At 34.5% G+C, this 24817-nt stretch overlaps 1 long non-coding RNA gene across 1 annotated transcript in view; it reads right to left on the bottom strand.

Annotated features, from left to right (window-relative positions):
- LOC109027234 (uncharacterized) overlaps positions 1 to 24817 on the bottom strand; it is a 67871-nt gene that overhangs the window by 26244 nt on the left and 16810 nt on the right. Inside the window, exon 3 of the long non-coding RNA XR_002006355.3 lies at positions 21176 to 21303. This is a non-coding gene — a long non-coding RNA (uncharacterized lncRNA). The remainder of the gene's footprint in view (positions 1 to 21175; positions 21304 to 24817) is intronic.

Genomic DNA, 24817 nt, shown 5'->3' with positions numbered 1-24817 from the left:
GTGCTACAATTTTCATTATCTTCAGCACATTGTACATTTCTACAGAACCTGTTATTATTCTCACATGCTAAGGATGGTACTTGCATATGGTGAATTACTGTTGACAGTTTCCGCAGAAATCCTATTTCAGTGGACCAACATTGTGGCATGGCAGCAAATGCCAACATTTTGTGGTATAGCAGCAAATCTACAAGACATGCTGGTTAGGTTTTTGTTTTGTTTTCTTTGTTTTTTCCCCCTTCTCCTGAATCAGCAGGGATGGAAGGAGGGTAGGCAAGTTATGAATTACTGCTTCCAGTAGTATCTCTGAAGTGTGACATTTAATATCAATTTTTTAAAACATGATTCTAGTCAAATGTAGAAGAGAGAAAAAAGAGAAAGCGTTCACTTAATACACTGATTTAGAAATGTGATGTCTTATATCAGTAGTTCTGAGGTATTGATAGCTTTCTTTATTTCTGCCTTTATGTTAACAGTGTTGAAGCAGGGTAAATAACTAGGGCATTTTTTTTTTCTAGTGAGCTGTTTTGTGATGTTTTCTTTAGAATTTCTGGGTAAGTTCAGGAAAACATTCTGCACGTTGTATCTAGTCTGATGCACTTATCCATCTCATTACAAACAAAAACACGCAGACTGCATTTCGTACCTCTGTAATCCTTGAATACAGAAGTAAATTTTCTTCTTTCCTGACTTTGACATTGTAGCTATACTATTTTCATTTTTATTTTTACAAATCCTTTGAGTCTAATTCTGTGAGCCTACCTATAGCACTGGATTAAAATGTCTGCATCATTTCTTTAGTTATCCAGTTAACTTTAAAACTGTTGCAAAAGTTTAAACCAGCCCATGACAGTTTTTTTGTACATGTTAAAGAACTTCATTCATCAGTTTTCGTGATTATTGTATAAGGAAGACTGATATAGATGTTCTATGCTGTCCTGGACCATGTTAATTATGCTTATGATGTATTTTGGTTGCACATCACAATGATTTGTCCCCAGGGACACTTTTATCCTTTCTAGGTACATTTTCGTTGTTGTTGTTGTGTTGTTGCAGTTTCCCTTTGAGAAAGAAAATCTTAAAAATCAACTGAAACAGAAAAGACACAATTTTAAAAACAGGCAAAAGACATGAAAAGGAAATTTGTAAAGTAGATATTCAAATGCTACTTTAACATGAAAAAATGCTCAACTTTATTGTTTTACAATATGTGACAATTCATACAGTCTATCGTCAACCAGGGAAGCACACTCAAGCCCAGTGTGTCCAGAGTTTCTATTGGAGGTAAGTCAAATAGGTATGATTGACTTCCTGGGTACTTAACCTGAACCTCCAGCCCCTGCACAGGTCTGGCTGGTACTGCATGAACCAAGGCCCACTCCATAAATTATATTGTTCACACAGACTGTATGGGGTGCCCAAGGCCCCAAGTAAACAAAGACACTCTTATCAGGCACAATATTCCAAGAGCTTAGATGTTGCCTCTTAATAGCCAGGTATAAATAAAAATAAAATTTCAACACCCTCTAATTTTTTTTTACTTTTAATTTCAGGGGTACATAGGTAGGATGCACAGGTTCATTACATAGGTAAACATGTGTCATGGAGTTTGTTGTATAGATTATTTCATCATCCACGTATTAAGCCTAGTATCTATTAGTTATTTTCATGATCTTCTCCCTCCCCCACCTCTCCTCCCTCTGGTAGGCCCCAGTGTGTGTTGTTCTTCTCTATGTGTCCATGTGTTCTCATCATTTAGCTCTCACTTACAAGTGAAAACATGTGGTATTTGGTTTTCTCTTCCAGCATTAGTTTGCTAAGGATAATTGCCTCCAGCTCCATCCATTTTCCTGCAAAGGACATGATCTCATTCATTTTTATGGCTGCATAGTATTCTGTAGTGTATACGTATCACATTTTCTTTATCCAGTCCACCACTGATGGGCATTTAGGTTGATTCCATGTCTTTACTATTGTGAATAGTGCTGCAATGAACATAAATATGCATGTGTCTTTATAATAGAATGATTTATATTCCTCTGGGTATGTACCCAGCATATTAGTCCGTTTTCATGCTACTGATAAACACATACCCAAGATGGGAAGAAAAAGAGGTTTACTTGGACATACAGTTCCATATGGCTGGGGAGGCCTCAGAATCTGGTGGGAGGTGAAAGGCACTTCTTACATTGTGGCAGCAAGAGAGAATGAGGAAGAAGCAAAAGCAGAAACCCCTGACAAATCCATCAGATCTCATGAGACATTTTCACTATCATGAGATTAGCATGAGAAAGACCAGCCCTCATGATTCAATTGCTTCCCCCTGGGTCCCTCTCACAATATGTGGGAATTCTGGGAGATACAATTCAAGTTGAGATTTCAATGGAAACATAGCCAAACCGTATCTCTCAGTAATGGAATTGCTAGGTCCAATGGTATTTCTGTCTTTAGGTCTTTGAGGAATCACCACACTGTCTTCAACGATGGTTGAACTAATTTAATTTACACTTCCACCAACAGTGTATGTGTTCTTTTCCTCCACAACCTCCCCAGCATCTGCTATTTTTTGACTTTTTATTAATAGCCATTCTGACTGGTGTGAGATGGTATCTCATGTTGGCTTTGATTTACATTTCTCTAATAATCAGTGATGTTGAGCTTTGTTTACATAATTATTGGCTCCATATATGTCTTCTTTTGAAAACTGTCTATTCATGTCTTTTGCCCACTTTTTAATAGAGTTGTTTGATTTTCTCTTGTAAATTTGTTTGAGTTCCTTATAGATGCTGGATATTAGACCTTTGTCAGATGCATAGTTTGCAAATATTTTCTCACATTTTATAGGTTGCCTGTTTACTCTGTTAATCATTTCTTTTGCTGTGCAGAAGCTCTTAAGTTTAATTAGATCCCATTTGTCAATTTTTGCTTTTGTTGAGGTTGCACCAGGTGTCTTTGTCATAAAATCTTTACCCATTCTTATGTCCAGGATGGTATTACCTAGGTTGTCTTCCAGGATTGTTATAGTTTTTGGTTTTACATTTAAGTCTTTAATCCATCTTTAGTTGATTTTTGTATATGGTGTAAGAAAGGGGTCCAACTTCAATCTTTTGCGTATGGCTAGCCTGTTATCCCAGCACCATTTATTGAATAGGAAGTCTTCACTCCATTGCTTGCTTTTGTCAGTTTTGTTAAAGATCAGATGGTTGTAGGTGTCTGGCCTTATTTCTGGGTTCTCTATTCTGTTCCATTGGTCTATGTGCCTGCCCTTGTACCAGTACCATGCTGTTTTGGTTACTGTAGCCCTATAGTATAGTCTGAGGTCAAGTAGTGCGATGCCTCTGGCTTTGTTCTTTTTGCTTAGGATTGCCTTGGCTAACTGTATTCCTTGGAAATAAATTAACAGAGACTTGTGCTTCATCCCTCCCTAAGCAGAATGTCCATGGTAATTATTAACTTAGACCAGATTTCTTTACACATAGGTTAACAACCTATATCAGATCTCCTAGTAAACAAGTGGCTGAATAACAGAGATTCAGTCTATAAAAATGCTCTTTATTCAGATGGCATGTACCAGGACAGTTATTGCAAATAAACATAACGCTTATGGATTTCTGAGGCAGAGCTGGTGATGGGAGTTAATCATATAGGCATTTCTTTATCTGTGTAAGTAACAAAGCATAAAGCTGGGGAGCCCCAAAACTGAAATTGATGTCTTTGAAAACAATGTATTTGCATATATTCTTCAGAAATGTCTGTTAATCCAAGTTGAAATTGCACATTACTTTAGGGAAAAAAAAGACAATTAGGATGCAGTGTATGAATAACTCCCTGTCATCTAAAAATAAATTCTGTCCATGTCTGCTTCTTGCTTGAATCCTTAAAATCATTAGTTAAGATTGAGGTTGGAAAGTTTTATGATTCATGTGAATTTGCTTTGACATTGTGTTAACATATTCATAATAAGAGAAATGCAAATGAATACTAGGATACCATTTCTCTGCTCTAAAATTAGCAAAAAGGTGGACAACTTAAAAGCTTTATTACTGGTGCAGAGAAAAATATTACAACCCTTGCAGGAGAATTCAGCCATATATAACAAACCAACATATACCCTCATCTTTTAAACTTAATTTTTCAATAATTATAGATTTATAGTAAAGTGAAAAGAAATAATACAGGGAGTTCACATGTACCCTTTCACCTATACTTTCCCAATGTCACCATTTTACATTATCAACATCAGACTGTTGATATCGGTTCACTACCAAAATCAAGATATTAAATACTTAACCATCCATTACCACAAGACTTCTTCATCCTACCTACTTATATCCACACCCACCCTACATCCCACCCTGAGCCCTGGCAATAACTAATATGTACTTCATGGCAATACTTAAGCTATTTCACAAGTGTAATGTAAATGAAAACATGCAACTTGTTTCCTTTTGATATTAGCCTTTTTTCCCATTAAAAACAATTTCCTTAAGGTTCATTCAAGTTGCTGTGTGTATTAATGGTTCATTCCTTTTTATTTCTGAGTTTATGCCATAGATATACCACCTTTGCTTAATTATTCATCCACCAAAGCACATTTGGGCTTCTGAGTACTACAAATAAAGGTGCTGTGAATAACTATTCATAATTTTCTGAGGGAAAATAAGTTATTTCTCTGAGATGTATGACTAAGAGGGTAATTGCCAGGTCATATGGTAGGTCCATTTTAGTTTATAAATAACCTCCAAATTATTTCTCAGAGTTGATGTACCACATATGAGTAACACTCTCCCCACATCCACACTAGTGTTTGTGTTATCATTATTTCTTTTATTTTAGCCATTCTGATGAGCATTAGTCATATCTTACTGTGGCTTTAGTTTTTATTTCTTCAATGGCCAATGATGTTACACATCTTTGCATGTGCTTATTTGGCATCGGTATCTCTTCTATCAAATATCTGTTTATGTCTTTTTCTCATCTTCTAATTGGATTGCTTATTGCTGAGTTTTGAGAAATCTTAATATATTCTAGATAATATATTAATTATCTAGAATAAGATTTTGAGGAATCTTAATATATTCTAGATAATATATTAATTATCTAGAATAAGATTTTGAGGAATCTTAATATATTCTAGATAATATATTAATATATTCTAGATATTTTGTTGGATATGTGGTTTGCAAATATTTTCTCACAATCGTCAGCTTATCTTTCCATTTTTTTTAACAAATTCTTTCACAGAGTGAATTTTTTAAATTTTCCAGATGTCTGATCAATTTTCCTTTTACATATTATACTTTTGGAGTCATGTCTAAGACCTCTTCACCTAGTTCTAGGTGCCCAAGATTTTAACCTATTTATTTTCTAGAATTTCATAGTTTTATATTTTATATTTACATTCCTTATGTACTTTGAGTTAGTTCTGGTAGAAGATTATATTATAGGGTTAGTCGAGACTCTTTTTGCCTAAGGATGTCTAATTGCTCCAGCACCATTTATTTAAAAAGCAATTTCTCTTCCATTAAATTGCTTTTGCAACTTGGTCAAAAACTCATTCAGCATATTTGTGAGGATATATTTCTGGTTTTCCTATTCTATTCCATTTATCTATGTGTCTATTACTCCAGTAGTACCACGCTATCTGGATTACTGTGTCTATATAGTATGCTAAGAAGAATGATTTCTCTCACTTTATTCTCCTAGAATAGTGCTATTCTAGGGTCTTCATTTTTCACATAAATTTTATAAGATTGCTTTTGTAAAGAAAAACCCTTACTGAAATATGGATAGAAGAAATATGTTAATTTATCTATAGATAAATTAAAAGAGAATGGACATCCTTATTATATTGAGTTTTTCAAACTATAAATATGGTGCCTAGAAGTATTTATGTTTTCTTTAATTTCTGTCATCAACCTTTTTAATTTTCATCATCAAGATCCTTTGTATGTTTTCTAAGATTTATTTATTTTTTATTTTTTTCTGGAAACCAAGTCTATTTATTTATGTATTATATTGATTCATGATATATGTACATATTTTGGGGGGTATATGTGATATTTTGATACATTTGCATAATATATAATTTTCAAATAAGAGTAATTTTTATATCCATCACATTAAACATTTAACTTTCCTTTATGCTGAAAACATACAAATTATTTTCTTCTAGCTGTTCTGAAATGTATAATAGATTAGTGTTTCCTATAGTCACTCTACTTATTTATCAAATAATAGGTCTTATTTCTTCTATCTAACTGAATTTTTGTACCCATTAATCAACTTCTTTTCAATCCCCTGATTCCCTATCCTTCCTAACCTATGCTAACCATCAATCTACCCTCTGTCTTCATGTGATTCACTTTTTAAGCTCTTGCATATGAGTGAGAACATATGATGTTCATCTTCCTGTTCCTGGCTTGTTTCGCTTAACAAAGTGCCTCCTGTTCCATCCATGTTGCTGGAAATTATAGGGTTTCATTTTTCTTATAGCTGAATATTATTCTATTGTGTATTTATATGTATTGGTTGTGTGTAACTGTCCAAATCTCATCTCGATTTGTATCCCTACATGTCAGGGGAGGGTACTGGTGGGAGACGATTGGATCATGGGAGCTGTATTAGTCCATTCTCACACTGCTATAAGGCCATACCTGAAACTAGGTAATTTATAAAGGAAAGAGGTTTAACTGACTCACAGTTCCACAGGGCTGGGGAGGCCTCAGGAAACTTACAATCATGGCAGAAGGGGAAGCATACACATCCTTCTTCACAAGGTGGCAGGAGAGAGAAGAATGAGAACCAAGCAAATGGGGAAGCCCCTCATAAAACCATCAGATCTCATGAGAATTTACTCACTATCATGAGAATAGCATGGGGGAAACCACCCCCATTATTCAAGTACCTCCCACTGGGTTCCTCCCATGACATGTGGGGATTATGAAAACTACAATTCAAGATGAGATTTGTGTGGGGACACAGCCAAACCATACCAGGGATGGATTTCTCCCTTGCTGTTCTCATGATAGTGCCTTCTCACAAGATCTGATGGTTTAAAAGTGTGTGACTTATCTCTCCTTCTCTCTCTCTCTCTCTCCAACTTCACCATAGTAAGATGTGCGTGCTTCCCTTTTGCTTTCCATCATGATTATCAGTTTCTGAGAACTCTCAGCTGTGCTTTCTGTTAAGCCTATGGAACTGTGGGTCAACTAAACTTCTTTTCTTCATAAATTACCCGGTCTCAGGTAGTTCTTTATAGCCGTGTGAGAGCAGACTGATACATGTGTATATACCACATTTTCTCTATCTATTCACTTACTTATGGGTACTAGGTTGATTCCATATTTTGATTATTTGAATAGTGTCACAATAAACATTGGAGCAGATATATCTCTTTGATATTTTTCTTTTAGATATATACCTGATAGTGGAATTGTTGTATCCTATGGTAGTTCTATATTTAATTTTTTAAGTAACTTCCATACTGTTTTCCATAATGGCTGTACTAGTTTATATTCCCACCAATTGTATACAAAGGTCCCCTTTTTTCCACATCCTTGCCAGCATTTGTTATTACCTATCTTTTTGATAAAAGCAGTTTTGACTGAGGTGAGATGACATTTCATTGTGGTTTTGATTTTTATTTCTCAGACTATTAGTGATGCTGAGCACTTTTTCACATATCCGTCTGCCATTTGCATGTCTTCTGAGAAATGTCTATACTGATCTTTCATTCATATTAAAATTGAATTATTGGTTCTTTTGCTACTGAGTTGTTTGGGTTCTTTTTATATTCTGATAATTTACCCCTTATCATATGGGTAATTTGCAAATATTTTCTCCCATTCTGTGGGTTACCTCTTCATTTTGTTGATTGTTTCCTTTGCTATGCAGATGCTTTCAGCTTGATGTAATCTTATTTGTTTATTTTTCTTTTGTTGCCTGTGATTTTGAGGTCTTATTGAAAATATCTTTACACAGACCAATGTTCTAGGGCATTTCCCCAGTGTTTCCTTTTACTACTTTTATCGTTTCCAGTCTTAGATTTAAGTCTTTAATCAATTTTTATTTGATTTTTGTGTATGGTGACAGATAGGTGTCTAATTTTATTCTTTTGCATATGGATGTGCAGTTTTCCCGGAACCATTTATTGAAAAAGTGTGTCTTATTTCCAATGTGCAATGCTTGAAGGCTTTCTCAGTAATGATTTGATCCTAAATGTATGGATTTGGTTCTGGGTTTTCTATTATGTTCCATTGGTCTATGTCTGTTTTTATGCTGGTACTGTGGTGTTTGGGTTACTGTAGCTGTGTAGTATATTTTAAAGTCAGGCAGCGTGATGCCTCCAACTTTGTTCTTTTTTCAGGATTTCTTAGGCTATTTGGAGGCTTTAGTGACTCCATGTAAATTTTAGAATTATTTTTTCTATTTCTGTGAAGAACGTCATTGGTATTTTGACAGAGATTGCATTGAATTTGCTTTAATATTGACATTTTAACAATACTAATTCTTAAAATCCATTAGCATGAAATGTTTTTCCATTTTCCTGTGTCCTCTTCATTTCTTTCATCAATGTTTTATAGTTGCCATGTAAAGATCTTCCATTTCCCTGGTTAAATTTATTCCTAAGTATTTTACTTTTTTTGCTATTATAAATGAAATTGTTTTCTTAATTTCTTTTTCAGTTGCTGGTGTATATAAATGCTACTGATTTTTGTATGTTAATTTTATATCCTCCAACTTTACTGAATTTGTTTAACAACTCTAACAGTGTTTGGTGATGCATTTAGAGTTCTCTAAATGTAGTGTCATCTGTGAACAAGGATCTTTTAACTTCTTCTTTTCCAGTTTCAATGCCCTTTATTGTTTCTGTTGCTTGATTGCTCTGACTAGGACTTATAGTATTATGTTGAACAAACATGGTGAAAGTGAATGTCCTTATCTTGTTCCAGAGCTTAGAGGCATTCCCCATTCAGTATGATGTTAGCTGTGGGGTTGTCATATATGCCTTTATTGTTTTGAAGTATATTCCTTCTATACCCATTTTGTTGAGTACCTTTTATCATAAAGAGATGCTGAATTTTATCAAATGGTTTTTCAACACCTGTTGAAATGATTATATGGTTTTTGTCCTTGGTTCTGTTAATGTGATATATCATGTTTATTAATTTGCATACATTGAACCATTCTTGCATCCTTAGAATGAATCCCACTTGATTATGATAAATTATCCTTTTAATGTGTTGTTGAATTCAGTTTGCTAGTACTTTGTTGAGAATAGTTGCATCTATGTTCATCTGGGATATTGGTCTGTAGTTTTCTTTTTTTGTTGTCACCTTGTCTGGTTTTGGTATTGGGGTAATTCTGCCTTTTAGAATGAATTTGAAAGTATTGTCACTTCTTCAATTTTTTCAAGTTGTTTCAATAGAATTCATATTAATTCTTTTTTAAGTGTTTGACAGAATTCAGCAGTGAAACTATCAGATTCTAAGCTGATCTTTGATGAGAAAATTTTTTACTGATTCAATCTTGGAAATCACATTTGGTCTGTTTTCTATTTCTTCTTGATTCAATCTTGGTATTTTGTATGTGTGCAAGAATTTATCCACTGAGTCTAGGTTTTCCGAAGTGTTAGTGTATAGTTGTTCATAATAGCCTGTAAAGATTCTTTGTATTTATGTGGTATCAGTTGTTATGCTTGCTTTTTTATTCCTGATCTTATTTATTTGAGTCTTCTCTTTTTTTTTTTAGTCTAGAAAAAGGTTTGTCTATTTTGTATATCTTTTCAAAAACCCAACTTTTTGTTTTGTTGATTTGGGGGGTTCTTTTAGTCTCGCTTTCATTTATTTCTGCTCTAATATTTATTATTTCTTCCTTCTACTATCATTGGGGTTAGTTTTTTTTGTTTTTGTAGTTCCTTGAGATATATCATTAGGTAATTTATTTGAAATCTTACTATTATTTTATATAGGCACATACTGATATAAACTTCCCTCTTCCCTATTCTGTATCCCACAGATTTTGGTATTTCTATATTCATTTGTTTCAAGAATTTTTTTAATTTTTAAATTAATTTATTCATTTATCCTTTGGTCCTTCAGGAGCATGTTGTTTAATTTCTTCAGGAGCATGTTGTGTAGTTTACAAGCCTTCTCTTGTTATTGATGTCTAGTTTTATTCCATTCTTGTCTGAGAAGATAATTGATATAATTTTGACTTTTTTGAATTTGTTGAGACTTGTTTTGTGACCAAGTATACTGTCTGCTCTAAAGCATGTTTCATGTGCTGATAAGAAGACTGCATATTCTACAATAATTGAGTGAAATGTTCTGAAAATGTCAGTTAGGCCCATTTGGTCAACTATGTATTTTAATTATGATGTTTTTTGTCTATTTTTCTGTTTGGATAATTTGTCCATTAATGAAAGTGGGGTGTTGAAGTCTCAACAATTATTGTATTGCAACTCATCTTTCTCTTTAGATCAATTAATGCTCATTTTATATACTTGAGTGTTACTGTGTTGGGTATATAGATATTTATAGTTGTTATATCCTCTTGTTGAGTTGACGTCTTTTTTAAAATAGTGTTGTTTGTTTGTTTTTACAGTCTTTGATTTGTTGTCTATTTTATCTTATATAAATATAGCTATTCCTGCTCTTTTTTGGTTTCCATTTGCATAGGATATCTTTTTCCATTCCTTCAAGTTCAGTCTATGTGTGTTTTTACAGGTGAAGTGGGCTTCTTATAAGCAGCATATAATTGGATCTTGTTTCTTTATGCATTCATTTACTCTATATCTTTTCATTGGAGAATTTATTTCTTTTATATCAATGTTAATATTGATAAGTAAGGACTTACTACCGCCATTTGTGGCATGTTTTCTGGTTGTTTTGTAATTCCTCTTTTCTTTTCTTGCTGTCATGCTTTGTGATTACGTGATTTTCTTTGGTAGTAAGTTTTAATTTATTGTTTTTACACGTGTTTTCCACATAAGGAGACCCACGTGTACCCCCTAAAGCTGTTCAGAGTGCTGCTGAACAGCTACTCTGATTTGGCATCTCCTTTGGCCTCGATACAGAGCAGTGTTTTTCACCTGTGGATGCTAGTCCCATCTCTCTGCTTTGTCTCTAGCTGTCCTCAGGAATTTTTCTCCCTTTGGGCATTTGAGATGTTTCCGAAGGTTTGAGGAGGGACGGGTCTTCTGCCAAGGAACCCAAGATGGTGGGGAAGCTGGTTGTCCACCTTGATCTCACGTTTTCCTGTATAGTAATCGTGAGTCAGGGAGAAATTTTCCTTGGGTTTTGTGCCTGGCAGACCAAGGAACAAGGATCTCAAATGTAAATGTCTGATTTTTTTTTTTCACCCTCTGCACAGAGTTTTTTTTTCACTTCTCTGTCAACCCAGGAACTGCCTCATTTTCATATTTGAGTTCTGGAATATTGCTGATGATAATCTTAGTGCTGTATTTTTGTTTTAGGTTTTCTGCCAAGGGAAAGCGAAGCCAGCTTGCTTTTACTATGCCATTTTGGTGACATCACTCCTGTTTTATAAAATTTAAATCTAAGTATTTCATTTTCTTTAAAGTTACTAAAAATAATCCTATTTTTAAAATTTTAATATCCATTTGTCAGTGTATAGAAATGCAATTAATGTTTTTTCATTCTGCATCCTGAGGAATTTTCTTATTGATTTCTGGCTTACTTCGTTATGGTCAGAGAACATACTCTTTATGATTTTAATTTTTTAGGTTTGTTAAGGTATGTCTTATTGTTCAGGATATACTTTATCTTTGTGAGTGTTCTATGGACACTTAAAACAATTTTGTATTCAGCTGCTTTTGGGTGAAGTGCTCTATAAATGTCCATTAGATATTGAAGCATTTTTAAGATGGCTGTTTTAAAATCCTTAGCGGATAATTTCAACATCTGATTCATCTGCATATTGACATCTGTTGAATGTCATCTCTCATTCAAATTGTGATTTGTCTCACTTTTAGTATGCCAGATGATTTTGATTGTATCTTGGACATTTGGGTTATTATGCTTGATCCTATGTAAATCCCTGGATCCTATATAAATTTTCTATCATAGTACACAGTAGCCCTGTTTAGCATATAGGTTCTGGTATACTTTTGTGGGACTCAGTTCCAATGGCAGTTTAGTTTTCTCAGCGCTTACAATGTTATTCTGTTCTGGTTCTTCTGATGTTATTGAGCTCTCACTCAATGTCTGCTGGAACCATCTATGTGGGCAGAAATCACTTCTCTGGGCCACCTGTTGACCTTCTAGTGGGGTGAAATTTGCAGGTATGGAGGGCAGGGAATGAAGGTCACCTACACTGCTGACCTGTAGGCAGATGGCACGACTCTCTGATACCTAGGTTGTAGAGTGGAAGCTAGAATGGCCTAGGGTTTCCTTCTGTGCTGCTGCCACTCCTGCCAATGCATTAGACTGCCTACAGGTGCTCAGGTTGTGGAATGGGAGCTGGGTTCCCTACTAGTTCACTGCTGATCTTCCTCTTTCCTGTCCTTTGGCCAGAAAGGGCAATTTTTCTTGGTGTTCTTGTGTATTCCTATTGACAGTTCCAGGTTGCAGACCTCTCTGGTGCCCAATCAAGGATTATATTAGAGATAAAAGAAAACCCAGAGAACCGTTTATGATGACATTTATAAAGTCTCAAGGTCTCTAGCCAGTCTTTATGTATCTATTTCTCCTCATTCAGAGTCCTGTCATCACTGTAGAATAGTCTCTAGGGAATGTACTTGCATTTAAAGGGGAAAAGCAGAGAAATGTGAGTCTAGACCATTTTATTTCAGAACTACACATCCTATGCAATCATCTTTTGAACCAGCAATCTCTCATCTGGGAATTCACCTTAAAAATACATCTGCTATGAAATATGGGGGGGGGGGCGGTTATTCATTGTGATATTACTTGTATTTGAAATGTATTGGATAATTTTGAATGGCCACATATAGGGTATTGGTTGAATTAACTACTGAATATCCACACAGAGGAATGCTATGTAGTTAGTAAAAACAAACAAACAAACAAACAAAAACTTAAAGATGACAAATATCTCTAAGAGAACATACATAGTAACTTCCCAGGAAAAAAAATAAGTGAAAAAAATCTGGGTACCAAGGAATATATATAGTATTCTAACTTTTCTGGAAGAAATTAGGAATAAATAAGGGATAAATAAATATGGAGAATCAGGTACAGTAAATATAAATGTAGATATACTTATTTTTAAAAAGCACACACAACAAGCCAACAAACAGAAAACGCAGGATGGATTAACGAGAAATTATTTAATTAGTTGCCCATCAGTGTGAGTGAAAATGGGTTGGGAAGGGATAGGGAAAGGAAAGAAACTGCATTTTTTTCATATAACTTTGCATTTGAAATGTTAATATTTTACATTAAAAATGTAATTATATAAAAATAGGTTAAAAAGCCAAAAATTGAGATTGCCTTTGATGGAAGATTTCACAATTAGTAGTAGTTTCATTACTGTGTTTATATTATCTTTGTTCGATTTTATAGCAGACATTACAACCAAAGTGAAATAAGCTTTGTGCCTGCATTGTATGACATGCTCAACCATTTCATGTTCTGGAAGAGTACAGTGATATCCTTAAATAATTATTTGGCTACTTCTGCTTCAGTGTCAGTATAATTCAATAACATCATTATTTTATACCATTTTACAAAGCGTTGACTTTATTTTCTGAGGTAAATTCAATATATTGAGAAATATATTGAATTGGTCAATAAATATTAGCCAGTCCTTCCAAGGCCAATGTCTTTACCCAATACAAGTGCCAAGGAAATAAAGTTTTATTTTAAGAATTATGGAACTGGTATGTAACAAGGAGACCTAATGAACATAAAGGGCTATTTTGGAAAGTCTGAATGTAGCCATTTTCTATAAAACAATTAACTTAGAACTGAAAATTACAGTTTAGGTAACATGCATTAAATATACAAGGTTGTATAAGATTAACTTACATATCTACAGTTCTAAATGTGATTAGATAATTAAGTAGATTGGAATGATACAGGAGAAAAAAAAAACCTCTGTGGGAGAACATTTCTTTCAAGTCTTCTCTTCTTGAAAATAGTGTCAAAGACTTGGAACCAACCCAAATGTCCAACAATGATAGACTGGATTAAGAAAATGTGGCACATATACACCATGGAATACTATGCAGCCATAAAAAATGATGAGTTCATGTCCTTTGTAGGGACATGGATGAAATTGGAAATCATCATTCTCAGTAAACTATCGCAAGAACAAAAAACCAAACACCACATATTCTCACTCATAGGTGGCAATTGAACAATGAGATCGCATGGACACAGGAAGGGGAATATCACACTCTGGGGACTGTGGTGGGGTGGGGGGAGGGGGGAGGGATAGCATTGGGAGATATACCTAATGCTAGACGACGAGTTAGTGGGTGCAGCGCACCAGCATGGCACATGTATACATATGTAACTAACCTGCACAATGTGCACATGTACCCTAAAACTTAAAGTATAATTAAAAAAAAAAAAAAGAAAATAGTGTCTACACTTTAGAATTAGTAGAGATTTGTTTTGGAACAAAAACATCATAAACTAAAACTAAAAATGGCATTCATGAAATAAGGGACCTTCACCACCACCCCCAGAAAACAGTATCGGAAGAAAGAAACCAACGATAAAATGAGTTCTTCTGTGGAAAAGATAGAGGAGGAGATCCTGTGAGGACACCTGAGCTGTCATTGCATCTGGGCCTGTCAAGGGAATGCTCTGACACCCAGTATAATTCCCATTTGTAGGCTGTCTTGGCATGGAGAAGAGGAATATCTGAACTTCTTAGATATGATTCCGGAGAAGCCCAAACATAAGGTCCACTTTGAACAATAAACAACTCCCCTAAAGAGGACACTTGCCCACTCCTAGGAGAGTCTTTGACCCTGGGCCTAGGGGTGAGCAAATGGGAAAGTGGAATGTTAGTTTGGACATTTTCAAAATTTCATTATCATTCAACAGCACAATACATGGGCTTCCCTTTTTTAAGTGGTTGATTTTACTTCATGTTTAACTGAGTTGAGCTCTATGGCATAAACAGAAAATCAAAACAGCATTAAAAATTATGAAAATCGTCCACAAAAATATTTTTCAACACTGTGTTAAGACTCAAAGACAAGATAAAGACCATAAGTACAAAGATAGCTGAGAAAAAAGAGTGACAACCATGGGCTGAGATAATGGTGGAAGGGAGTGGGGCCAAAGAGCTTGCTGGGGGTATTGCTAGAATAATATTTACAAAGATGGCGATAGCAACAGGGTATATTGGGAACAAGTTGCCAGGCTGGCAGGAGAATTAAAATGTGAAACAGTAATGAGTGGTGAATTTGAAAAAAATCAGTTAGGGCCAGTTTAAGAGATATCTTCAAAGTTAGACTGAGGAGTTTCTACTGGGTGCTTAGGCAATATGGTTTGGTTTAGCAGCAAGAGCCTGCTGCTTGCACAATACTCAAGCAACTTAAATGTTTGCTTCTTGCCTCCTTAGAAGAGGTTTTTTTAAGCTTTATTAATGTGTCATAAACATATAATAAACTGCACATTTTAAAACGTATTATTTGGTACGTTTTAATTATATATATGGCCTGGAACACATCAACTCAGTAACAACCATATACACATTAAAAAATTTTTCTCTTCCTGTTTGTATTCTTTTTCTCTTCCTCTTTGTATTCTTTTTCTCTTTATATTCTCATCTTCAGGAACTTCCCTACCTCCTCTGTCTATTTTCCCCTGTCCCCACCATTCCCACACTGCTCCGAACACTTGCCACACCCCACTTCCTAGCTTCACAGGCAACCATATATCTGATTTTTAATCACCGCAAATTAGACTGCATTAACTAGAATTTTCATATCAACAGCTATGTACTCTTTTTTTCTGGTTTATTTCAGTAACCATAATTATTTTGAGATTCATCCATCCGATTGCATGTGTCAATAGTTCATTCCCTTTTATTGTTTAGCAGAAAAGTTTTTTAAAATAAAAGTAACCCATAAAGAAATAAACAGAATGAACTAAAGGGAAGAGTTTGAAATTGAGAAGGCATATGTGAGAGAAAAAGACAGGAAGAGAGAAAGAAATGTTGGGGGTATGGGTCACACGTAACTTATGCCAGGGAATAATATAATTAAAAAATAAGTTAAACTCAAGGCAAGAATTTAGGTTTTATAGCAATAAATATAGCATAAATTGTGTTCTTGACAAAAATAGTAGGACAATATACAGCTTTTGATACAGTTTATTGAGATAGATGTATTGTTTTCCATGGAAGACAAGAAAATATCTTCTGAGAATAAGACAACAGGACGTAGGTTCATGTTAGCTATAAAGGAGAAGTGCGGAAGATATCAAAAAGAGTAATAAAACTATTTCACCAAAGAAACAAGAAAAGAAAAGATACCAGAAAGTGTATAAAGCAGCCTTGCTTGGCTATCAATATCAAGAGCTCAGTCTCAGGCATGCTCAGTTGGAGATGGCTTGGAATCACCAATAGAAGAGCTCTGTGGGAATTTAGCAAAAATGGAACTGGAGTACAGTGAGGACTCAAGGCATAAGATACAGAAGTCAGCGACATACAGCAGTTCTTAGATGAGTATAATGGGTGAACATTCTCAGAGCATGAGTGGCTTTAAAAGGAGAGAGTCTCAGAAGCAGATATAAAACACTCCCAATGAGACAAAACCTAAGAACTAAAAGAGGGATGCTTTACGTAACTGAATATGATGACAGCTTTAAAAAAGAATATTGATTTTGGGAAATGTAAATCTTTTAACAGACTTCTCCATATCTTTACTGTTGGCCACCAAGAGTAACCAAGTGAGAAATTCAAGTAAGAAAGGAAAAGGGAAACAAAATAGAATTATGAGGAACAGACAGGTGGACTGGTGAAAAGAAAGGAAACATTGAGTGTAAGGGAGGGGAATGAGAAGGAAGAAAGCTTGAATATTGCAGAAAAAGGTGGTTTGGAGAAAAGAAGGGAATGTCCCCAGTCAGTGCATAAGGACTAGACAGGAGAGGCTGGAGGGGCAAAGGAAGAGTCAAAACACTACAGGGAGCTGGAGAAAAGAGGAGGGTAGCAAGAGCAGAGAGAATATGCCAGGTATGAAAATGGTTGACAGAGAGAGAGAGAGACAGCTGGGCACAGGGTCATAAGATAGCTGAAGGGACATACTATGTGGGACGTGTACATAGAAGGTACCAGAGTTAAATATGGAATGAACCAGGAAGGGAAGTTTTGAAACTAGGAGATAAAAGAGAATTTCAGAAAGAAAGGGGGATAAGATAGAATAATGACTAATATTTATGGAGTATGTGTTCACTGCACTGACTACTTTCCATGTTTATCATCATTTAACACTTCCCGATCTTCTATGAGGTAATTATTTTTAGTATTCCTTGTACGTAGATTAAAAAATTGAAGCTTACAGAAGTTACTTATCCAGCATCACACAATAGATAAGTAATGAATAGGGATTTGATTTTAGGCAAAGTATAGATCCTGTTTAACGTGCATGAATATTGACTCCTAACTCTGAGTCAGTGAAGAGAGGAAAAGTTAGTGAACAGAAAACCAAACACCTCATGTTCTTACTCATAAGTGGGAGTTTAACAATGATAACACATGAACACAGGGAGGGGAACATCACACACCAGGGCCTGTCAGGGGGTGGGGGGCTAGGGGAGGAACAGCATGAGGAGAAATACCTAATGTAGGTGACGGGTTGATGGGTGCAGCAAACCACCATGGCACGTGTATACCTACATAACAAAACTGCACATTCTGCACATGTACCCCAGAACTTAAAGTATAATAATAATAAAAAAAAGAGAGAACAGCTACAGAGGTTAAGCAAATTAAGACCGAGAAGAGGGAGTAGAGAGTAGGAATGTTATAAGAAATGAAAGAATAAGAATGGCAGATGGGAAGTCAAAGTCATGAAGGAAAGAAAGTGATGAGAAATAACAATTTTTCAGAGAATACGAATTTCCTTATTTTTGAAAAAAAAACATGTAGTTAAGTTTTTGTGTATTCAGGTTAGAAATGGCCTAATAACTATGAGTCTGCATGTTCTCTCTACTAGGCAGATTAGCTGGTCCCACCCAAATGACAGATGGTGGCCATGACTCTGGGGATCATCTGTGCATCTCCATGAACAGTTGGTGGGCTGGTGAGTTTAATGCTTTAATAATAAACCTTGAATTGATTACCTTTTCACAAATGACTAAATCAATCTAAAATGCCATTTTTCGAAACCAAAACAAAAACCAGAATTAGTGCTTTTACAAAAGCAATCTGTTTGACCTAAATCTTCTGACCCTAAACCTAAATGTTTTGAAATGTTATTAGATGCATATTTTTAAAATCTACTAATCAGTGTATCCAATTATTGAAATGCCATTTGAAAGAAACTAGTAACCTCAAACATTGCTTTAGATGCTTAAAACCAAAGTAGGAATTTATCTCATGTTACAAAATAAAACTTTGTTTACAAGAAAAACATCTAGATAAATAGCAGAAATATTTTAAAGACATATCAGACTTTCAAATTTAGAAAAAATACCTTCTGATAAAAGAAAAGTATAGCACTCTATAGAGTTACTAATTTTTTTTCCTTTTTACATTTTGTGCTTTGAAATTTAATTAGTATTTAAATTTTCAGTGTAGTTGTTATCTATGTTTTAAAATAATATATCTACAACATAAATCAATTTTGCTTTATGAAAGTTGGGTTTTTAAGGGAAGCATATTTGAGTTCCAAATGATCCTCAAGGAAATTTCTAACAAAATCTTTTTTTTAACTTCTATTTTACCTTAGGGGTACAAGTGCAGGTTTGTTACATAGGTGAACTTGTGCATGGGAATTTGTTGTACAGACCATTTCATCACCCAGGTATCAAGCCTAGCATCCATTAATTACTTTTCCCAATCTTCTCTCTCCTCCCCTCCCATCCTCTGAAAGGCCCCAGGGTGTGTTGTGTTGTTCCTCTCTCTGTGTCCATATGTTCTCATCATTTAGGTTCCACTTATAAGTGAGGACATGTGGTATTTGGTTTTCTCTTCCTGTGTTAATTTGTTAAGGATAAGCACCCAGAGCTATTGCTTAAGTTTTACTACATGTCTCTAAATCTGTGGAGTTTACTTTTGTGATAGATTTCTTTACTTCAAAAACAACCTCTTTTGTATAGTAATAATATGAAGAATAACTCTTTGTTTATACAGACTTTAATTATTATCTTTCTGCTACGTCTTGCTGTGATCGACTCTGGCATAATGGGGATATCATCAGACAATGTCGTCCTTCTACCACCATCTAAGGATCAGATGAATTTTTGTTATAATGTTTCTAGCTGTAATTCATCCTTTCCAGAAACAATAAAAATGTGGCATGAATTTTACCAAGTTTTTCTCTAATATTTTTATTAATAACCTTTGAAGGTAACCAGATAATTTTGTATAATACTTTATGTATAATTTTAAAGCATTGAACAATATGTTCCCAATAAATAATTCCTAATATGAAAATGTGTATTATGATGCTAGCAGTATTAATATGAGTAGATTGCCACATGACATCGTATCTTATTAGCACCTTTGTTTCCAATATGTATTGAGGCAGTCCTATGCACTCTTCTCACATCAAATAAATTGTACACAGACATGTGAACACAGAGAAATTATGGCTTAATGGTGTAGAAAATGTTCTGGTTAATCCTAACTTTGGGTCAATGGATTAATAATTTATATAGAAATATAATTATGGAATAGATTGTGATGAATTTGATCAACTTATTTCAACTGTCTTCATAAGCAATTACATATGAGTTGCTTGAAATGATCATTTGACAATCAGAATCAAATATTGATGTTCAAAGTCAAATGTCATGGGTGGAAGAGTAAATGACCAAAGATAAAGTTTCCCTTTAGAGAACTTACTCATTATATTGTATGTGGTTAGATCAAATTTTGTTACTTTTCCCACTCCTCTTCTGTCCCCACTTCTGACTCTTACTGCTTTATAGAAAGCTCATTGCATGGTAGGAGAAAAACAAATAAACAAATGGAATACTAAAGCTCTAGCTCTGAACAATATAAAATTATGAGTATTTCAAAAACCAACCCTTACTTGGTGTATTCCTTTCAAATGCATTCAGTGTTACTTGTAATTAGTATAACTAATATTAAGCTCTCCAGGAAGCATTAGGCATTATATTCTTCATATCCTAACTCTTACAAACAATTTTCTCCTCTCATTTAGAATGTTGAAAAATTTATATTTATAAACACAATTGATTTTCAGGAAGAGAGATGGTAATAATTGTTTAATATTAATAACATTTTCCTTCTTGGATAGCATGTAAAGTCACCATCTAGTAGCTCTGATGACCTGTTGAAGTACTTATGGACTGCACATGTCTCATCCCTGAAGGCTGCTCATAAAATTTTTCGCAATAGGTAAGAATAAACCCAAAGTTATTTTGTTTCAATGTGGTAACAATCTTTCCATCATATGCTATGTTTTCTATTGAAATCTTTTTCAATTTACCTACTTACCAAGATGTCAACCATGGGCAGTACTATGATAAAAGGAAAACTGACAAGAAAACGTTTTACTGGATAAAGTTCAAAACATATTTTGTAAGTAGGCAGGTTAAAATGTGAAAAAAATTGGCTTGTACCATGAATCATAGAAAAATTAAAAACAATCAAACAAAATTTAACCAGAAGAAGAAGGAGAGGGTTTTTTTTAAAGAGATGTCTTAACATGAACTGGCATGTCCGTAAACCAAAAGGATGTAGTGACAAGTAATACAGGATCTCTGCATCATTTTTATCAAAGAATACGGTTTGTTTACCACATATTTGGAAGAAAATATTTAGGACACATCTTTTTTATTATGCCAGATAGATAAAAACAATGTCAAAATACTCTGTGTTTTATAATGAATGTAGTAAATACAACTCTGCCATCCAGAGTGAGACATGGGGTAGAAAGAAAGAAAGAATGGGTGACTTGTTTTAAAACATATATAAACACAGGCTTATATTTTTGAAGAGTTCTTGTGAAATATCTACTGTTATATTTCCCACTGACCTCATATCCAGTTGAGATGAATAAATCAGAGACGGGAGACACATTGCCTTGCATGTTTTCTCTCTTTATGTTGCTTCAAGGCCTGATATTTTTATGAGATGATGGAAGAGTTCATCCCCTTGGTATATCTGTCAGATAAATTAGGATCATAACCATCATAACAACTTATTGGTAGAGTGAGAATTGTCAACATCAAGATGGCAACTGAGAGCAAGTCATTAGAATCATAGAAAATAGTTTCAAAAATACTGTTTTTTCATTTGTGGATTTTCCCAGTCATATGCAAAACTAAACTTCTTTAGAAAATAGCAGCTTTTCCATAATAAAACTGTTTTAGTTTTATAAAATAAAAAGTCAACACTGAATTTATTGCTTCCTACCAAAAGGGTCAGAGACAGTCTCTTTGAGCTCCAAAGTCTGAATTATTGTGTATGTTGATCATAATGTTTGGGTATAATTTTTATCTTTCTGAAATATTGTAAGGTGCTTTTTTCCACACAGTTTCTTAAATTTCAAGCAGTTGTGACTTACTATGTTATTTTTCATTCATTTTGTGGAGCACATAGTCTATCTAAAACTCCATTATCTCTCTTTCGTTATTGGAATTCCTATTATTTCTATGTTGAATCTCCTGCACAATAGATCTAATTTTTATAGTTTTTATTTCTCTTATTTTCCACATTTTTGCTTTTTGCACTTCCTAATTTCCTCAACTTTGTCTGCTAATCTCTTTGCTGATGGTCACTTACTATACTATTTCTGTGATTTCATTGAGTTAAGATAAACGAAGTTGATCTTCAATGAATCCTCTTATTGTATCTTCTTACTGCTTTTTCTTTGCAATACATTTTCTCACCTCTCTGTGAATATTAGAATTTTTTTTTTTTTTTGAGACGGAGTCTCGCTCTGTCACCCAGGCTGGAGTGCAGTGTAATTTTTGTATTTTTAGTAGAGACGGGGTTTCACCATCTTGGCCAGGCTTGTCTTGAACTCCTGACCTCGTGATCCACCCACCTCGGCCTCCCAAAGTGCTGGGATTACAGGCATGAGCCACTGCACCCGGCCAATATTATAGTATTAAACACGGTTGCTTATCCTACAGTATATTCTAAGTGGCTTTTTCATTTGCTTTGTGTAATTTGTCTTATTCATGGTATCTCTTATTCAAGATACCATTCTTAACTACCTTGTAATCTTTGTCATATATAGGTATTTAAAATTGGGACAGTAAGGAGCTAATCTGAAACTCTGTGGATATGACTAATGCTTGCTTACCGCTGTACAGCAGAGCACATGACTGGGCAATTTAATTGGTTAATTCCTGTTTTATTAAGTGTATGCCTATCTTCTCAAGCTGGTTGAATTTACCAGAAATTTTCCATGTTATGCTTCAAGAGAGAAGGCGTGGCTTGCAGCATTTTAAGAGTCTAGTGAGAGAAGAATATTGGAGGTCTGAGTATCCAGTATGCAGGTCTTCACTTAAGATCTCTGTTTTCAGCATGGTGTACTGTTGCCTTCATTTGCGCTCAGTTTACTAGAGTTCAGAAACTCTCTCCTTTGCCTTGTCGATAATTAACTCATCACTATGTGAAGGATCAGAGGTAGTCTTTGAATCTGCCTATTTCTTTATCAGCCTTTCAAGCAACAGTTCCCGTTTTCAGGAATAAACTTTTCACTCCAATTTCCAGAAGTGCTTGTAATCAAACACACAATTGTTGGGAGAATTCTACACAGTATATAGTGTTAGCTTTCCCCATTGCTAGTTTAGGATTCAGACTTCTTGGATCTGCTAAATCCTTTGCTACTCATCCATTTGATTTCCAAAATGTTGTAGCTGCCTCTCCAAATGTATTCACAGTATTATTGATTCTGATATGGTAAGGGAGAAAAAAGAAATGCGTGTATTCAAATGCCCAACTTTACATGAAAGATCCTCTGTCATTTTTATACTTAAGAATATATACTAAAATTTATTTAATAGTAATATTTTTGAAATATGAATAAGTGTATGAAGTTATTTAGTATTAGTTTTGCTTAAAATATCACCAGAATTTTACCTCACTGAAAAACAGTTGTCCTGACAAGGAGAATCCTTCCAAAGGTAACCCTTAATGGAAGGAAGGTATTTTGCATGTTAATATTATAAAAATATCAAAATCCTGATAATGAATATTGTGGTTTATAATCTTAGAAGGCCTCATATTGATATTTATTAAAATATTAATCATTCTTTGATATAAAATAATTTTATAGAATTTAAGATTATTTCCATTAAGGGTCAGGCAAATCTGCATAATGAATCTTGAATTATCGGACATGTGACATCTCTTATTACTTTTCCAGTTGTAAAATGGGAATACTAGCAGCCCCTAACTTGTGAGGTTGTTTTGAGCAATATATATAGCATTTATAACATAACACCTACAATATAATAAGAAATCAATACAAAATAGCTTCTATTATTTTAAGAGGAAATAAGGTAGCAGTTAAGTATAAGACTCTGGAACCAGAACATCTAGTCTTAGATCCTGGATTGGCATATTATAGAAAATTGGATAATTGTTTCTTGTGATTCCATTTCTTCATCTATTAATATATTTTTTCAATTTGGTTGGTGCTTCCATAATAGCAGAGTGGAGATATCCCTAAATTCACTCTTCCATAAAAGCAACAAAGCACTAACAAAAATGATCAAAATAAACATTTTAATAATTATTGGAATTAGCCAATGGTTTATATCAATCAAAAACTGTCAAAAACGTTTATTCAAAGAAATGATGAATGTAGGTAAGAACATGGTCTGTGGTATTTTAAGTTGGCTTATCTCATTCTACTTTACCCAGCTCTGCAATAGCCTTGAAAACCAGCTCCTTGCAACTCCTGTAGCTTTGCAGCCATCAAAAGGGCATATTTGTGTTTGGAGCTTCTTTAAAAGCCCTATCTGTACAGCAATTTAGAGTCACTTTTTAACCTGTCTTACAGCTACCCGGAAAAATTCCCTTCTCAGGGTGTGGTAGTTTTTTGAACTACTCATTCTGTGGGAAAACCCTTATACCCAAGGTATTTGTAAAAAGATAAAATTAGCATCAATTTTTTTTTTAAACCTCAGCTACCTGAGACTGCCATAGTGGCTGGGGGAAACAAGAGATGAGCTAAAAGCTTAAAAGGGCAATCTGTGATATAATATGTCCAAAGAGAACTTGGAAAGCTCTGAAATATTCCTGGGGATCTATTAGGCCACTCACATGAGCAGGACTGTGGACAAAGCTAGGCAAGAACTGAGAAGGCTCAAATCTGCCACATCTGGCTGACCTTGAGGCCCTGAACAAGTGAAAAGTAAAGGCTAAGGCAAAGATGCAAAAGGCCTTGAAGATGTGTTCAAGGAACTTAAGGAAATCTTTAAGCAATCATTAGCTGACCACTAAGCTTACTGGGCAGGGACTTCAATGATGACTCACTACAGAGAATATACAGTGCATATGTAGAAGTAGTCCAGGCAAGTTACTAAGTTACTAAGCAAACAATGACAAATGAACCAAGCAACAAATCCTGGTGAGAGGGAGTATCTGATTTTCAGAGTTGCTACTTTATATTTTCTGAAATGAAATGAAATGGGAAGTGTTAGGAAAAAGATAAAAGAAA

This window comes from Gorilla gorilla, chromosome 5 (genome assembly GCF_029281585.2).
Source record: "Gorilla gorilla gorilla isolate KB3781 chromosome 5, NHGRI_mGorGor1-v2.1_pri, whole genome shotgun sequence".
Classification (NCBI taxonomy): Eukaryota; Metazoa; Chordata; class Mammalia; order Primates; family Hominidae; genus Gorilla; species Gorilla gorilla.
The sequence above is the reverse complement of the archived record's forward strand: the minus strand, read 5'-3'. Positions and strand labels throughout refer to the sequence as shown.